The following is an 18,619-nucleotide window of genomic DNA, read 5'->3' as shown; positions in this document are numbered from 1 at the left end:
GTGCTCTTTCAGAACTTTCTGTGCCAGCTGTATCTGCACCTGAGCTCAGACTGACTGTACCGATCACCGCCAGAAGGGTTAGCCGTATCCTGAGGGGGGTCGCAGTGAACCCGTGACCTCTGTACCCTGCCAGCCCTTGTCAGGTGTCACAGACGGTAAACTTATCTGCTGAATTATACCTGCCGCCATCCACCACCTGGTGCCTCCTATCCGGGATGAGGATGCTCTCACTTGCCGGAAACCCTCTCCTGCGTAAATGATGCCTTTTTAACCCCATGTCGCTCTTTTGTTTTGTGTAATGTTATAACGGTTATACCCCAGTGGAGCTGTTCTTTCGTTTATACTTGCCCTCTCAGCGACGCCTCTCGTTCTTCACGTCCTTATTGCATTATGCCTCCTAAAAAAAGTGAAAGTCGCTAAAACTGCATCTCAGGTTGCCTTCTTTAAACCGTCACCTAAACCCTCTAAGCCACAGGAGACCAACACTTCCTCCTCCAAAGGACTCTCTCCTGCTTCAGCTTCGGGTAGTAGCGCCTCTTCCCCGTCTCAAGTGCCTTTCAAACCTAGCGCTATGGATGACAACGATGTGCTGACAGTCGGTTCTATGAAGGCACTGCTGTTGTCCTTTAAGGATGAAGTGGCTGTGGAGTTCCGAGCTTCCCTTCAAACGTGCCAACAAACTATTGACGAATTAGGTGGTCGGACCGACCACCTTGAGACGAAAATGGAGGAAGTAGTCGGTTCTCACAATGCTCTTATTACCTCCCATGATCAGTTGGAAATGGAGGTCTCTCTTCTGCGGGGTAAGGTAACGGAATTAGAGGATAGATCCAGAAGAAACAACTTGAAATTGAGAGGTGTTCCGGAGACTGTCTCTGCTAGTAGTTTACATGATTATACCATCGCTCTTTTCCGGAAATTGATCCAGTTATCTCCTCCGAGTGATCTCCTGATAGACCGTATACATCGCCTACCTTAGACCAGAACAGCACCTGCTGATGTCCCTCGAGACATTCTGATGCGGATCCACTTCTTTCATGTGAAGGAGGCGATTTTGAAGGCATCTCAGCCGTCCTCTGATACAGCAGGGGCTTTGGGCTCCCTCCAACTGTTCGGTGACTTTTCCAGGGCCACGCTACTACAATGACGTTCATTTCAGCCTGTCACTAGTGCTCTCAGGAGGGCTAACATTCCCTACCGGTGGGGATTCCCCACTAAACTGTTGATATCAAAGGACAGCTCTACGATTGTTCTTACTAATGTGCCTGATGGCATGAAAATGCTTGAGAGATGGAACCTAGTCGATTCTTCAGACCATGGCTCCCCAGCTCGAGGTCTTCAGCAGGACTGGTCCACGGCTGGATCGAGCTGATTAATGCACCGTGATTTCTCTTAGCTCCTCTGCTGTGAACGTTCCTTTAATGTTTTGCCTAGCTCATTTTCGATAGGAGCAGAAAGTGCTTTTTGTGTGATGTTCCTTCTATTCTCTCAACCTTATGCAATGTTATAACTGTTGTTTTCTCTGTTTAGGTGTTCTATTTGGGGAACCTCCGTGCTGATCTGTGTAGTTAGTTGTTTACTGATGGAATTCCGGAGTAGACGACAGATTCTGTCTCTGCTTGACGAGACGGGGGTTCACCAACGGATAACCTTATATTTTTTATAAAGGGCGATGGGGTTTTGGTCGCTAACCCCCATGTTTTTTCTTCAGGCGACCATGGTATGGTGCCTGTTTTGGCCCCTGTTGGGGCCAGTCCAGTTGTTTTCTCTTTCTATGTTAGTTTGTATTTTATTCTCTATGTTTTGTCTTCCTGTTGCCAGCACTTGTATTCCTTTGCAGTACCTTCTATACTTGTAGTTTGCTGCAACCTTGCTCCCCTTATCAATGCTCAATGTAGTTTCTCTTAATGTTAAGGGCCTGAACTCTCCCCAGAAGAGGAAGCTTGCTCTGAACTATTTTCACAGGATCAAAGCGCATGTAGTCGCGGTCCAGGAGACCCACTTTAAGAGGGCAGCACCTCCTATGTTTCGAAACTCTAAATACCCCCCTTGATACACGGCTAATGGTCTGTAGAAAAAAGCGGGTGTCGCTATCTTGATCTCCCGACTTTGCCCATTCAGTGTCTCCGCTCAATATCCCGACCCAGATGGAAGATTTCTGATTCTGACAGGGAAATTAAATAATGTAGATGTCACTCTGGTGTCCTGCTATGCCCCTAATACTAGACAGTTATCTTTTTGTAGAAAGTTTTTTTCAGTGTTACAGACTTATGCTACTGGTGCTCTTTTAGTTCTGGGGAACTTTAATATGGTTCTCAATACGTTTATGGATTGATCCAGGAAGACCGTACCGCGTAGCCCCAACCCTCCTGATTTTGCTAAAGGTTTTAGTCGACTGATAGCGGAATACGACCTTTTCGACGTTTGGCGATCTCGACACCCTACGGTGAGAGATTATTCATTCTACTCCCATGTCCATCGAACATATTCTCGGATTGATTTAGCCTTTTCCGACAGATGGACTTTATCCTCCGTCAGCAAAATAGATATCCTACCTATGACGTGGTCGGACCACTCCCCCTTGTTGTTGGTGTGGGATTTAGGTGCCAGGATGGTCATACCTGGGCCATGGCGGCTGGGATTTGGTGCCCTCTCCCATCCGGAGGCTCAACAAGCTATTCAGCAGTCTGTGTCCCATTATCTTAGAGAAAATGACCCCAACGACACATCGATATTTAATCATTGGTGTTCTCTGAAGGCTGTTGTTAGAGGGTCGGCTATACAAATTGCTGCGAAACTGAAGAGGGACTATAGACGTACTTATGAACAAGCTGAACAAGAGGCCCTTGATTTGGAGAGGGCTCACAAAGTGAATCCGACCGATAAAACTCTTTATGGGCGGCTTCTTCTGGCTTGGGAAAAGGTTAATTCTTTTACCTTACGTGAAGTACAGCGCAACATAGCGCGACTTAATCAGAAATTTTATGTCTTTGGTGATAAGGCCGGTAGACTATTAGCCAGTAAATTGAGGGGGCGCAGGGCAAAAGAAAGTGTGCATCACGTTTTTAATTCTGGAGGCGCTAAGTTATCTGATCCGCACCAAATTGCAGACGCGTTTGCAGAATATTATTCACACCTCTATAACCTCCGGGATGTTTTGAACACTCCCCAGCCTTCTCCAGTAGATATTGAGGCCTTCTTGCAATCCCTATCACTCCCCTCCTTGGACTCTGCAGCCTGCCTGTCCCTGAGCTCCCCCTAAACTGTGGATGAAATAGTTGTGACCATTGACTTGCTACTGCCTGATAAAGCCCCTGGCCCGGACGGATTCCCCGCTAACTTTTACAAAACTTTTAAAGCAGAGTTGGCTCCGGTTCTGACATCCGTGTTTAGCGAAGCCACATCGGCTAAGTGTTTCCCAAAGGAAATGCTCGATGCACGAATTGACTATTCCTAAACCTGGGAAACCTCCCTCCTCAGTGCAAAATTACAGACCCATAGCCTTGTTGAACGCGGATGTCAAGATATATGCCAAAATGACTGCTAATCGTGTGTGTCCCTTTGTGTCTCATCTTATCAAACCGGATCAGGTGGGGTTAATTCCGGGCAGGCAGGCTCCGGACAATACCCGTCAGGTTCTAGACGTGATGGACTATTGCGATTTCTACAGGTTCCCCCTTCTAATTCTCTCTTTGGATGCCGAAAAGGCACTTGACAGGCTTCATTGGGGGTTTATACAGGCCGCATTGCGTTGTTTTGGATTCCAGGGTGGTATACTTGACTCTATCCTTGCCTTGTATCCTTTCCCATCGGCTAAGGTTTATGTCAATGGTTGTCTTTCTACCAGTTTTGATATCACCAACGGTACGAGACAGGGCTGCCAGCTGTTGCCTCTCATATTTGCCTTAGCTATTGAGCCCTTGGCAGAGAAAATTAGATTGACGGCGGGTATCCATGGTACTATTATTGGAGATGTCTCTCACAAAATCAGTCTCTTTGCAGACGATATCCTCTTATGTTTAATGAAACCTGAGCTTTCCCTCCCTACTCTACACCTAGTTCTGAAACAATTTTCTGAAGTGTCATATTACAAATTAAATACCTCCAAATCCGAGGCCTTTTCTCTTCGTATTTCCGCAGACCTACTACAGGGACTACAAGATAATTTTCGGTATGCCTGGCAGTCTAAGTCGCAAGTATTTAGGTATTAACCTGGCTAGAGAATGTTATCTGATTGATTGCAACTGTAAACCGCTATTGCAGGCCTTCGAGACTCTGACCAAAGATTGGATGTTGCAGGAAGTTTCCTGGTTGGGCCGCATAGCGGCCGCTAAAATGGTGCTACTGCCAAAATTGATGTATCTTTACAGAGCTATCCCAAGGCTTCCCAAGCTATCCCAAGGCTTCTTCCAAAACCATTATTAAATAAGTTTAATCAAATTCTAGTTAAATATGTTTGGAAGGGCCCTAAGCCTAAAATAGCCAGACATATCATCTCCCTCCCGAAACTCAGAGGAGGTGCTGCCTTCCCAGATCTTGAGGGGTATCATTCAGCCTCTTTACTGAGCCAAATTAATGACTGGTTCCATTCCGGATCCCTTAAACGGTGGGCTATTATTGAGGGTTCCGTGATGTCCCCTTTTAGTCTCCCCGATCTCCTATGGTTGCCCGCTACGGTAACTCCCCGCCAGACCCACATCTGTAAGGCAGTTGCCAAGACTCTCCAGATATGGCATAGATTTATATCCTCTCAGGCAGAGATTACTCTGCCTGCTCTAGAATTGTCCTTATCTGCCATAGCTGCCCTAATACCCTCTTTACGATTAAATACGTGGGTTGGGATGGGTTTGTCCTCATTGAAGGATGTGCTCCGAGTGGATGGTCTGGTTCCCTTTTCTCAGCTCCAGAGTCAGGGTCATATCTCGCCTCGGGAATTTTACAAGTATCTTCAGTTGAGGCACTGGATACAGAGTTATATTTCACTCCCCTTGGGCGACTTGGCTTTCCCTCCCTTATTGCTGTCTAAACTTAAGTCATCGGCTCAGAGAGGTAATATCTCCTGGTGGTATCAGTTTTTGCTGTCCGGACGGGTCTTTGGGAAACTACCCTCTCTAGTCAAATGGGAGGAGGACTTCTCTCAAGTTCTAACCGATGAGGACTAGGATGTCATTTTTCGTACTTGTTTTAGGGTTTCCAAATGTGTTTACCATTCGGAGATGTTCTTTAAACTACTCCATAGAGCCTATTTCACTCCGGAGCGGCTGCACAAGATCTGGCCTACAGTCTCCCAGTTTTGCTGGAGGAATTGTGCCTCGATTGGAGATATTTTTCATGTTTTCTGGGCTTGCCCTGTTGTGCAGACGCATTGGAAAGAAGTGTTCCGAATGATCAGTGAAGTATTAGGTTCTGATGTCCGAATGATCAGTGAAGTATTAGGTTCTGATGTCCCCCTTAACAGCTTTGTGTCACTTTTACCCGCGATCACTTTCCCGAGGAGACGGTAACAGCTTTGTGTCACTTTTACCCGCGATCACTTTCCCGAGGAGACAGGTATCTTATGGGACATAAGCCACCAAGGCTTCCATTGCCCAATTGTGGAAATCTCCTTTAATTCCTACACCCACTGCTATTTTGGATCAAGTCCACAGACACTATTTATTTGAAACGTCCGAGACTGTATATTCATCCTCTGCCTCCTCCAGTCATATGTTATGGTTTAAGTGGGGAGAGTTCAGGGAGCGCATGGGTCATTCCGTTATTTACAGTGTGCCTATAGATTTTGGTGTTCTGGATGCCTGCACCCTGCCACCGGTCTGTTGTTTCATGCACACTTTGGTTTTATTTCCAGCCGCACCACCCTGGGTGTTTTCACTTCTCCCGGTGTTGCCTAGCAACAAGCCACCTCTGACATCGCACAGACGCGTCATCACTCCGCGCGGCACAGCGTCCACGGCGGGCTCCGGAGCGGCTGCACTTCCCTTCGGCCGGTGGGTCTCCTTCTACTTAATGTGAGTCATTTCACACACACACACACTTGTACACATCTTGACAAAGGGGTTAAAGTCCCCGAAACGTTGATGGACTTTTTTCTGGTGTCCTAATACAACTGACTTTTACACAAGTCCTTGAGTGCCGCAGATTTCTTTGTTTGTTTTATATATATATATATATATATCTATATATCTATATATCTATATATCTATATATATATATATATATATATATATCTATATATATATCTATATATATATATATATATATATATATATATATACACACACACACTATATATATATATATATATATATATATATATATATATATATACACATACACACACACACACACGTACGTGTGTGTATGTGTATGTGTATGTGTATGTATATATATATATATATATATATATATATACTCACACATATACATACACACTTTTTGTTCCCTCTATATCTTGGTCGTGGTTCATATATTAACCCAAGCATGAATGTGTGTGCATGTACATGTGGCAGGAAATATACATTGCAAGCTCTATTGAGCATGTACATGTGGCAGGGACTGATGTGAATATATATGCACTATGTAAATAACTGATAATAAGTTGGTAAGGTTTAAAGAAACCCCTACTATGTCTCCCCTCCAAGCCAGTCTTTAATTTGTGCCCAAGGGAGCTGGTTCACTCTTGTGACTTCTCCTGAAGATTTTTTATTTATGCTTTTATTTGTACTCACAGACTGGCAGCTCTGCCTCTGCCAGTCTGCACCGCAGGAGCTGAGGGCGGGGTCCCATTGCAGCTGCGTGCGCCTCGGGATGGATCCCCGGCTGACGGAGACACTGGCTCTCTGGAGACCAGCCGGACACCGCTGCGTGTGTCGGGGCCGCTCCATCAGCAGAAGATTCCAGCAGCAAGGCAGCGGTAAGTATACCCGCCCCCCTCCCCTCTGGCCGTGGCTCACTTTGCCGGCGGGGGATACAGGGCACCCCCGGCTACAATTGCGCTGGAGCTTCTAGTGTTTAAATTCGGTGCCATAATGGGGGGGTGGAGCTTAATCCCAACATGGGCCTCAGCTCCAGGCTGCTTTGGCGGCTCTGCACGCACTGGCGACCATTTCCTATCTTTATAACCATGTGACTAGCTCCTCCCCTACTATGTCCCCCATCCAAGCCACTCTAGTTAAAACTGTGCCCGAGGAGAGCTGGAAAAGACCAACGTTAAAGTAGAGGAGGTTCGCTAAGCCCTTTAAAACAGGATAACACCAAGGAAACATAGTGAAAGGGTAACACGAACAAAACGAGCAGTTACACAGTGACCTGCAAACAGAGAAGTGAAGTAGGAGGAAACAGCGCTGGGTGAACGTCCAGTGGCCCCTGTGGAATCGGAGAAAGGGATTTATCGGTAAGTACCAAAATCCTGATTTCTCCTTCATCCACTAGGGGCCACTGGAGTGCAGATACAATGGGGACGTCCCAGAGCTCCCAAGACGGGAAGGAGAGCGCTGAGAGTCCTGCAAAACCACCTGGTGTGATAAAGAGACCGCAAACGTGTCAAACCTGTAAAACGTGACAAACGTATGACGGCCCGACCAAGTGGCATTGCGACATAAAGTAGTCACGGAAACCTTGCGGGCGGCCACCCACGAAGGTCCCACAGAGCGCGTAGAATGCACCGAAAGAGAAGATGGAGGATCTCGAGCAACCGCCAAATAAGACTGTCTGATGGTCAGACGTATCCAACGGGCCAACGTCTGCTGGGACCCCGGCCATCCAGGACGGGAGCATCGTACAGAACAAAGAAGAAATCAGACTGTCGAATAGCCGAAGTCTGCTGTACAGAGGGTTGGAGCGCCTTGACAACATCCAAAGATCACTAATCCGGTGAATCCGCCGAGAGGGCCAAAAACACAAGTGGCTGATTTATGCAAAAAGCGGACACCACCCCTGGAAAAGACGACAGCTGAGTATGAAGCTCAGCCGTATCCTCATGGAATATCAGGTAAGGAGGCCGACGAGAGAGAGAGAGACCCAAGCTTCGACACCCATCTGGCCAAAGCCAGAGCCAGGAGAAGGACCACCTTCCAGGTGAGATAATACATCTCCACGACTCCGGAAATTCAAATAACAGAGACTGCAGAAAAGGGAGAACCAGTTTGAAGTCCCATGGTGCCGTTGGAGGGTGAAAGGGAGGCTGCATTTAGAGAACTCCCTGCAAGAAAGTCCGAACTTCCGGCATCCAGGCTAATTCCCTTTGGAAGTAAACCAAAAGAGCAGAGACCTGAAACTCAGGTAAACCTAGTCGAAGCTCAGCCGAGAAAACCACCTGGAGAAAACAAAGAAGGCGGCTAAATATAAAACCGAAGGGAAAAACCCTTGTCATTCACACCAGGCCACAGTAAGTTTCCAAAAGTGGCAATAGTGAGACGAGGTAACAGACTTCTGAATTCGGAGCATAGTAGGTATAACCGAACGAGGGAACTCCTTCCCTCTTAGACGGTCTCGTTAACAGCCACGCAGTCAAATGAAACCTGTGTAAGGCTGAACAAAGAAAAGGACCCTGTTGAAGATCATCCCGCAGATTCAGGAGCCAAGGCTCCTCTACTGACAACAGGTGCAGGGTGGAGTTCCAAGTCCTGCAGGGCCAATCTGGAGTCACCAGGAGGACTAGCGTGCATTCTCCCTTTATTCGCTGCAGAAATTGAGATAGTAACAGGAAAGGAGGAAAGATAACTAACCAGAAGTTTCAAGGAACCGTGAGGGCATCCACGGCTACTGCCGCCAGGGCTCTCGTCCGAGAGTAGGAAAGGGGCAGTTGAATAGTCAGTCTGAACGCCATGAGGTCGATCCGAAGTCTCCCCCAACAGCAGGGGATTGTCTTCATTCCAGGGGATTGTCCATTCACCCGGGTACCCGACCTGGCGTCTTGACCACCCCTGGAATGAAGATTGTTTTCCTCTGCTCAGAGGAGGACGTTTGTGACCTCTCAGCGCCACACTTGGCTGAAGAGAGAGGAACTGGTCCTGAGGAAGGAAAAATACTCTGACGGACCGTGTTGAGAATCATCCCTAAGAACAGAAACTGTACGAGGGGCATAAATGAGACCCATGCCGAATCAGAAGATCCTGGATCATCCGGATATTCTGAAGCAACCGATCTGCAGAGTGGGTCTCCAGCAGTAGATTGTCCAACTAGGGAACAAACATCACTCCCTGCCTGTGAAGTAGGGCCATCCTGAGAGCCATGACCTTCATGAACACTCTGGGAGCGGAAGAGAGACCGAACGGAAAGGTCTGAAAGTGGAAATGAGTATCCTGTATCACGAATCAGAGAAAAGCCCGATGAGGAAGCCCAATGGGAACCAGTAAGCAGGCATCCTTGATGTCTAAGGACGCCTAAACCCGTTTTGCTCCAAACTAGCAATAACAGACTGAAGGGATTCCTCAAAAATGGAATGACATCCTTTAAGTTCAGAATAGGCCTGGCCGAGCCATCTGGCTTCGGTACGGGAAAAACAAAGGCCTGAGAAATAGCACCGTTTCCGATGATGTGTGGAAACAGGGATCAGCACCCTTGTGGATAGAAGCATCTGGAATGCAGTCGTCGGAAACCGGCAAACCCTTGGTGAAGAAACACTGAGGCGGTTGGACGCTAAAATAGAGTATGTAACCGCAAGTGATGAGAAACCTAACCCAAGCATATCGAGGCCTCCCTGAAAATCCACAGACAAGGGCCCACCCTGGGATCCCCCAGGTGGGAGGGAGGCCCGTCATGTGGTGGAGGACCTACCATCAGACTGGGCCGAAGATGTTGAACCTCTGCCTCGGCCTCTTACTTCGAGATCCCCTGGTAACAGAGGTACCGCCCCTGGCATGGCCTCAAAACCTGGAAGGGGCACGAAAGGATCTAAAGGAAGGACCGGTATAGGTCCGTCATGGGGCTGGAGCAGCAGTGGAAAGAAAAGTGGACTTATCCCCAATGGCCTGAGAAATCCAGGCAGTAAGATCCTTCCCGACCAGGCCCGTAAAGGGCAATGCCTCTGCTGCCCACTAGGATTCAGTATCCGCCTGCCACCGTCGCAGTTCTAGAGGTCTTCGGGTTAAGATAGCCAAAGTGGGAATTCAGGCTCCGAGGATACAGACGTCCTAGGAGACCTGAAAAGAATATAAAACAGATATAATATGATCTGCCAAAGGTATCAGCTGATCCTGATGCAAACAGTCCTGTAACCCTGAGGACAATTGTTCCTCAACAACCTACCTGCGCTGGACAGAGTAGAACCCTCGCTGCCGCCTATTTTTCTTAGACGGTAGCACCAGGAACCGGCAGCTTCTTGGACCGGCGATACATTGAGGGGTATACAATTGGAGGAGTTTCATATCGTTTCCTGCTATCTGCGGGGAAAGGATAGGAAGACAAAAATTGTTTGATACCTGAAATTGTGCATCCAAATGTCTCCATGCCGAACCCCGAGGGACGTGAAGTGTCTAGTTCCGACTCTCTCACCTGCAGCACTAGACAACTGCTGCAAAAAGCGCCTTGATACCCTGAGACACTGGTTTAGACTCCACAGAAAACCAACGTCATCAGTATCCTGGACTCTCATCCGCAGAGTCATGTAACATTGGAGGTTAGCAACCTCCTTTTAGAAACCTGTGGAGGAAAAATGACGGACGGGGTCTCTGGTTAACAGCGACATTACCTGCGTAAGCTGAGCTGTACAAACAGGAGCGTCCTGCAGCTGCACTGAGGGCTGAGCAGATGGCTCCGCCGCACAATCCTCACATAACAGGGAATTCTCTGACTGTCCTGAGTGAACCTCGCAGGACATTTCTGACATATGAAAACCTTTTGTGTTCGTTAAACTAAAAGAAAAAGGGGGGTAAACGAAGTGTAGCCATATGTAATCCCTTCACTATAACATGCAGTGACAGGCACTGTCTGATGCCACACACATTCCCCAAATTACAAACAGGATTAGTACCCTGTGTCATTGTTAATAGACTCTGGTCGTACCCCTCTACAAGAAAAAGTGTGAAACAAAGGAATAATAAGGGGAGGGCAATACCCGCCCTGTATGTAGTGTACTGCTAAATTGGTAAAAACAGGTGCAATACATGTTTCTTGGAAGCTCCGCTGGTTGCCTAAAATGGCGGCCAGCCTGTGAGAAAAGCCGGGGAAAAATACTATGTGGCAAGGTAAAGATATGTGGGACCTGAACCCAGGTCTGCACCTCCCTGTTATTAGAATAAATGGTGGTGGTGGAATGTTGGTTTGTAGCTCTAACCACTATATATGTAATTGTTACAGTAAATCTTCAGTGAGCCTAACTGGGATTCGAAACCCCAGTTGGTCTGTACCATGATATAGAGCATTAGTGCTGAGCCACAGTGGCTCTATATTTTAGAACCAGGGGTTTCTGTGTTGTATTAACGGCACTAGTCCCTTGGACAATGGGGAACTACATCATAGATAGCCCTAATCAGGTGAGAAGAACACACATACACACCCTTCCACACAAGAAGGAAGAGGTTAGCGAGTAAAAGGATCCTCAAATCAGGTGCGTCAGGGTGGGATCCCTGAGGACTTAGGAGAAATACTGTTATCAATGGTAAGTTCTTACCATACCGTATATTTCCTCGGCAGGGTCCACAGGTTATCCACAGGATAACATTGGGATTTCCCAAAGCAATTTAGTGGTGGGGGATGCTCCTGATTGGACAGGAGAATCCTTCACCCGAATTCAGCGTCATGAGAGGCAAAGGTATCCATGGCATAATGTCTGATGAAGGTGTTAATGGAAGACCATGTGGCCTTACATATCTGTTCTGCTGAAGAACCACGTTGTGCTGCCCATGATGGACCTACCTTACAAGTAGAGTGAGCAGAGATATTAGTCGGAAAGGGAGATCAGCTTGAGAATATGCTTCTGAAATCCTCATCCGAAGCCACCTTGCCGGTTTCTGCTTATCAGCAGGCCATCCTCTCTTGTGAAATCCGTAGAGAATGAAGAGAGAATCTGTCTTTCTGATGGCACTGGTACGATCCACGTAGATCCTTAAGACACAGACCAGATCCAGTGATGCATCTCCCGCAGAAAGGCCTGGTACCTGGATAGCCAGGACTACAATTTCTTCATTAAGGTGGAATTTAGACACCACCTTGGGAAGATACCCAGATCTAGTTCTGAGAACTACTTTACCTGGATTAAAAAAAAAAAAAAAATCAGAAATGGGGAACGAAATGACAATGCCCCTAAATCTGACACTCTTCTAGCTGACGCTATGGCCAGTAGAAAGCGAACTTTAGCTGTCAACCATTTAAGATCCACTTTATTAAGTGGTTCAAATGGGGCAACTTGAAGGGCCTTTAGGACTAAATTTAAGTCCCAAGGCACTGTAGGAGGAACAAAGGAGGTTGAATGCGCAGCATTCCCTGGAGAAAAGTATGCACATCCTGTAAATTGGCAATTTTCTTTTGGAACCAGTCAATGCTGACACTTGCACTCAAGAAAGCTGCCTTCAAACCTTTATCCATTACTGCCTGAAGGAATGCTAAGACCCTGGAAACTCTGAAAGACCCAGGGTCCATTTTCCGTTCACTGCACCAATGAATATAGATTTGCCATATTCGGTGATAAATTCGAGCTGAGGAAGGTTTCCTTGCTCTGAGCATGATTTGAATTACCTGTTGTGAGAATCCTCTTGACTTCAGGATAGAGGTTTCAAGAGCCACGCCATCAAGACAGTCGATCCAGATGTCTGTGATAACAAGGACCCTGCATCAGTAGATCTGGACGTTGAGGGAGCAGGAGTGGGGCATCCATCGACATTCTCTGCAGATCTGTGAACCAATGCCTTCTGGGCCAAGCCAGAGCTATTAGTATCATGGCACCCTTTCCTTGCTTTATCTTTCTCACCACCCTGGGTAATAGGGTGATTGGAGGAAACACATAAGCCAGATGAAAGTCCCATCTCACCGACAGGGCATCCACAAAGATCGCTCTGGGATCCTGTGTCTTGATCCGTATGCGAGAACTTTGTTGTTCTGATAGGATGCCATGAGATCTCTCTCTGGCAACCCCCACTTGTCTACTAGGGTCTGGAAGACCTCCGGGTGTAGAGCCCATTCGCTTGCCTGAATGGCGTGTCCACTGAGAAAATCCACTTCCCAGTTTAGGACTCCCAGAACGAACACTGCAGACAAGGCTGGATGATGAAGTTCTGCCCACTTTAGTATGCGACTTACCTCCAATGCTTTTCAGCTGCGAGTTCGTCCCTGATGGTTGAGGTACGCTACTGCAGTCGCATTGTCCCAGCGGATCTGAACTGGTTTTCCCAGAAGAATGTCCTTTGCCTGAATTAGTGCCATGTATATGGCCCAAGTTCCAATATATTTATTAGCAGGCAACCTTCTTCCTTGGTCCATTTCCCCTGGAAACACAACCTTCCCGCCACTGCTTCCCAGCCCTGGAGACTGGCATCTGTTGTCAGAATTTCCCAATCTGATATCCAAAAGGGTCTGCCCTTGTGCGGATGGCATGTCTGTAGCCACCAGGCTAATGACCACCTTACTTCTATTGTAAGAACCATAGTCTGCGTTTTTATCATCTGATGCAACCCATTCCATTTGGCAAGAATCAGATGCTGCAGAGGCCTCGAGTGGAACTGTGCATACTCCACCATGGGGTGGTCTTCAGTATGCCTAATGTCGGGATCCCGGCGCACAGTATACCGGCGCCAGGATCCCGACACCCGGCATTCCGACAGCTATTCTCCCTCGTGGGGGTCCACGACCCCCCTGGAGGGAGAATAAATAGCGTGGCGCGTGTAGCGCGCCACCGTGCCCGCAGCGTGGCGAGCGCAGCGAGCCCACAAGGGGCTCCTTTGCGCTCGCCACACTGTCGGTATGCCGGCGGTCGGGCTCCCGGCGTCGGTATGCTGGTCGCCGGCATACCATACTACACCCCCACCATGTCATTGCTGCATGAATGGATACCTTTTGACTGTGTAGCAAGTCCTGAATCCTTAACTGAACCTTGGATATCTTGTTCAGAGGTAAAATTACTCTCTGAAGACTTGAATCCAGTACAGCCCCCAAGTGAGTCATCCGCTGTGACGGAACCAGAGACGATTTTACCCAATTTATGAGCCACCCATGCCTTTGCAGACATGTTGTCTGTTGCAGATGACATAGGAGCAATTCCTGCAACTGTGCCAGGATTAAAAGATCGTCGAGGTATGTAAAAATTCTTATACCCTGCTGGCGGAGATAAGCTGCCATTACCACCATAATCTTGGTAAATACTCTGGGGGTTGTGGCTAACCCAAAAGGTAGGGCCTGGAACTGAAAATGATTTTGGCGGATAGCAAACCTGAGAAAGCACTGATGGGACAGTGCTATAGGAACATGTAGGTAAGCATCCTGTATATTCAGGGATACCATATAATCCACTGGCTCCATGGCCAAATGATGGAACGCAAAGTCTCCATATGAAACCGAGGTACCCAAATGTACTTGTTCAGCACTTTGAGATTGAGAATGGGCCAAAATGACCCATTTGGTTTCTGAACTAGAAACAGGTTGGAGTAAAAACCCTGTCCTCGTTGTGCAGGAGGAACTGGAATGACTACTACTGACTGAAGCAATTTCTGAACTGCCTCTTGCAAAGCCTTGGCCTTCGTCTCTACCCGAGATGGGCTGGTACAAAAAAACCTTCGAGGAGGGTGCTTCTTGAAGGCAAAAGCATAACCTAGAGATACTGCATCCTGCACCCAGGCATCTGTTGTAGACTGCTGCCAGATCTGTGCAAACTGAAGTCAGCCTCCCAACATAGGATCCCCAGGTGGAGGCCTGCACCATTAGACTGATGGCTTATCTGCTTTACCACCCGGTTCTCTGATAGACCAATGCTTTTCAGTCTTGCCAGACTTGTTGTATTGGGACAGCCTGCCATCACTTTTTCCTTTAGCTTTTCCTCGAGACCGAAAGGGCTGAAAAAGCCAGAACTTTAGGTTTGAAATTGTATGTGGAAGGAAACTTTACCTTCTGGAGTTTAGGAGCGACCTCCCTTTTTAAACAATCCCCAGCTGGAAGAGGATAATTGGAATTCCATTTCTTAGGAATTCTAAACTTCTTATTGGGTGTAGCCCAAACCTCTCATTATTTCCATCAGCTGATCTGTCCCTGGAAACTCAGTCTTAACTGTTTTGGGACATTTAAACACAGGTGCCTTGGTTTTTAACACAGGCTCTGCTGAATCCTCTTAAGGATAGAATGGCTTTCATTGCTTTAATTAACTCAGCTATATCCACTGAATTAAGACCTTCCTCCTCCTCTTCGTATGCCGAAGCAGAGTTTATTGAGCTTTCATCCTCCGATGAATACTAATCTGAAACATGTGTTGCCTGAGGATGAAGATTTACTTACCACTGGCTTATCAGCCTGTTTCTTTTGAGAGGCTGCTGCTGGAAGTTATAAACTGCAGGTGGGAAGCTGCATGTAAGGGTTAATCGTGTAACCCAGTGATCTCCAACCCATAGCTCGCGAGCTACCGTTAGCTCGCCGTAGTATTTTCAGTAGCTCAGAGTGCACGGGCTTGGGCAGTCACTGGCACTCCTCCTCCCTTCATTTTTAATATGGTGCCGGCCGTCTGCCAATCAGAGCTCGTGGACCGGCAGTGGCGGCACCCGATTGGCTGCCGGACTGTGCGTTTTGATTGGCTCACTTAACGGCACCATATTTTAAATGCCCGCCGCCGCCGGAGACTGTCACCCTCACCGCAGCCGCTCTGCGGACTTCACAGGAGAGGCGCGTGCTGCGCTCTCCTCCCCTTCCATCCCTCATACAGGAGGAGCAGCACCAGCGGCAGGCGAAGAAGCCAGCAAGGGTTAGCACTGTGTGGGGCACTGTATCGGACACTGCGAGGGGCATTATAAATGGCACTGCGGGGGAATTTTATCTGGCACTGGTAGGGCATTGTATCTGGCACTGGTGGGGGGCATTATTTGTGTATCTGGCATTACGCGGGGGGGCATTACATGTAGTTGTGAGGCCACACCCACTTTTGTGAGGCCACACCCACTTTTGCAGGAAAGCACACGCATTGGAGGGAGGGAATAGCTCCTTCAGAGGTTTTATTTTCCGAAAGTAGCTCACACCTCAGTTAAGGCTGGTAGTCCACTGGTGTATTTGTAATACAGTTTGTCAGTTCCGCACTAGCAGTGCACTATAAAACCACACATAAATATTAAAAAAAATCAATAACCAATATAAATAGTGCTAATAGCAAAATCTTTAGATAGCACTTTGCTATTGGCGGTGCTCCCAAAAAACTTTTGTAGATTAACTACACATATATAGGGAAAGAGGACAAAAGAATTCCTTTTTGGGAGCACTCTTATTTGAAAATGATGATAATCAATCAAAACAGTATATGATAAATTATGTGATGAGTAATCTAAAACATAACATTTATTCTGTTCCTTTAACTTTAAAATATCGACCTATGCGGTCCAAAAGGATTAAAATCTCTATCTTGATTTCTAAATAAGAGATAGAAAGGTGAAATATAGATTCAGATAGTGAGAGTGAGCAACATTGAACTGCTCCACCAGTGTTTCAAATGAAAATATAGGTGATCATCTTGATGATATCCACAGTGCCTGGTATTCCTAAGTGGTCTCCCTTCAAAGTACTAGCCAGGTCTATCCTATCAGCTTCCGAGATTAAAGATCGGGCTACTTTCAGGATAGTACAACCTTGAACAATGAAGATGATATATGAAGGATGAAAGAACCCACTTCTGCTGTCTGTACTCTGCCTGCTACATGTCACTAGGTAAATTGGCCCCAGGCTTTTCCAGATGAGAGAGTGTTGGAAAAGAGAGCCATAACCAGTCTTGAAGTGGAATAAGTTCCCTGTGTGTAAAAATTATATTCCACTTTCAGTACGAGAAGGCAGAAAGAAGACACTTCTGCTTTCTGTTGTGACAGCAAAGTGTACGCTGAAGAGGGCGAGGCCCTTGCCAGCACTGCTGTCAACCAGATGAGAGAGTGATAGAAAAAGGTACAGCTCAGTTGGAATTGATAATTGGGATGATTGGTGCTTAATAGCTTAATTATTTTAATTCATTTATTTACAAAAATAGAGAAAGGCATCCCGATTTCATATATAGCTGGTCACCTCTGAATTTAATAAACGAATATACACAGAGACAGCAGTAAATGAGCTAATAATTCTAAATATAGAATCAGCTGGGGTTCTAACACATCAGTTCAATTGTGTATATTATATATCCTAAACATTAGGCATTTCAGCATACAATAGCGATTCCACTTAAATAATCAGACAGGAGTAGCAGTGTCTGTGGGGATAAGCAAGATCATAGTCACCATAAATCTGAAACACATTGTTAGGTCACGGGTCATTAGTAACACAAAGACCCTAGTCTCTCACATAGAAATATTGGAATGAAACAATGTTGCCGAAAAAATCATCAGACATTGAGTCTCCAGAATCGGTTCAAAGATTCATTCGTCTTCTACTAATGAATCGACACAATGAATCTGTATTAATTCTGACACATTAAAATGATGATCATTGATACTGAGTATTCATAAGAAGATTGCAACAAGTATAATGAACAAAACACCTCAATAGCTTGTAGGAAAAAGCAGGGAATGTTTGTATCAATACTGAGTGCGTATGTTGATTAGTTCAAATACCAATTCAAAAAAATATATATATATTTACACATATGAATCCCTGATTATACTCATAAGATAGCACAATGTAGCAAAAGGTATATCAGAAAAAAAGTCTATAGAATTCAGAAATTCATTCATCTTCTGCTGATAAATCTACACACTGAATCTGCAGAAATTCTGACACATTAAAATACTGATCAGTGATATAAAGTATTCGTAACAAAATTGCAAGAAAAAATTGCAACATATGTAACAAGTGTAACAAAGCACCTCAATAATGGTTTATAGGAAAAGACAGGGAATGTTTTTAACTAAAATTTGTACTGGGTATATATGCTGATTAGTTCAAATATCAATCCCACATAGGATATATGTGCGTTTGGATCCCTGATAATAATCCTCAGATACTGGCGTGAAATGTGAGGGGAGGGAGGGGGAAACAAGGCAAGTACAGCCGTGGGTGGGCACTACCAGGCGACGGAAATCATATTACCAATCACCGCTCCAAACCGATTTGGACGCCGGCGTTGTCAGTCTCCTCTGCCGCTCCAGCCCAGCCTGCTTCCACTGTCCCCCACACGCGCCGAGGTGCAGCGGCCGCCCGGACCAGAAGGGGGGGGCCTGGCCGCACGACGTCCTTTGATGACGTCAATCAAGACGTACGTTTCACCGCTGGGCTTGTTCACGGGAGCCTCAATCCCACAAGCCCAGCCGCATGTTTATAAAGGGATGTGCATTTAATCAGTGATAATTAGAATCAAAACAATTAATCGGCTCAAATCTTTTCACTTCATAAGTAGTGCACGTTCCCTATAGTTCCAAGATAGTGTATTTCATCAGCGCTGGGCTTTATCCATATAGTTAACACATAAATCTGGAATAAATCTACTATAGTTAATTGGTAAATGAGTGCAACAATTATG

Source organism: Pseudophryne corroboree, chromosome 1, assembly GCF_028390025.1.
Source record: "Pseudophryne corroboree isolate aPseCor3 chromosome 1, aPseCor3.hap2, whole genome shotgun sequence".
Taxonomy (NCBI): domain Eukaryota; kingdom Metazoa; phylum Chordata; class Amphibia; order Anura; family Myobatrachidae; genus Pseudophryne; species Pseudophryne corroboree.
This window is presented reverse-complemented; position numbering follows the sequence as displayed.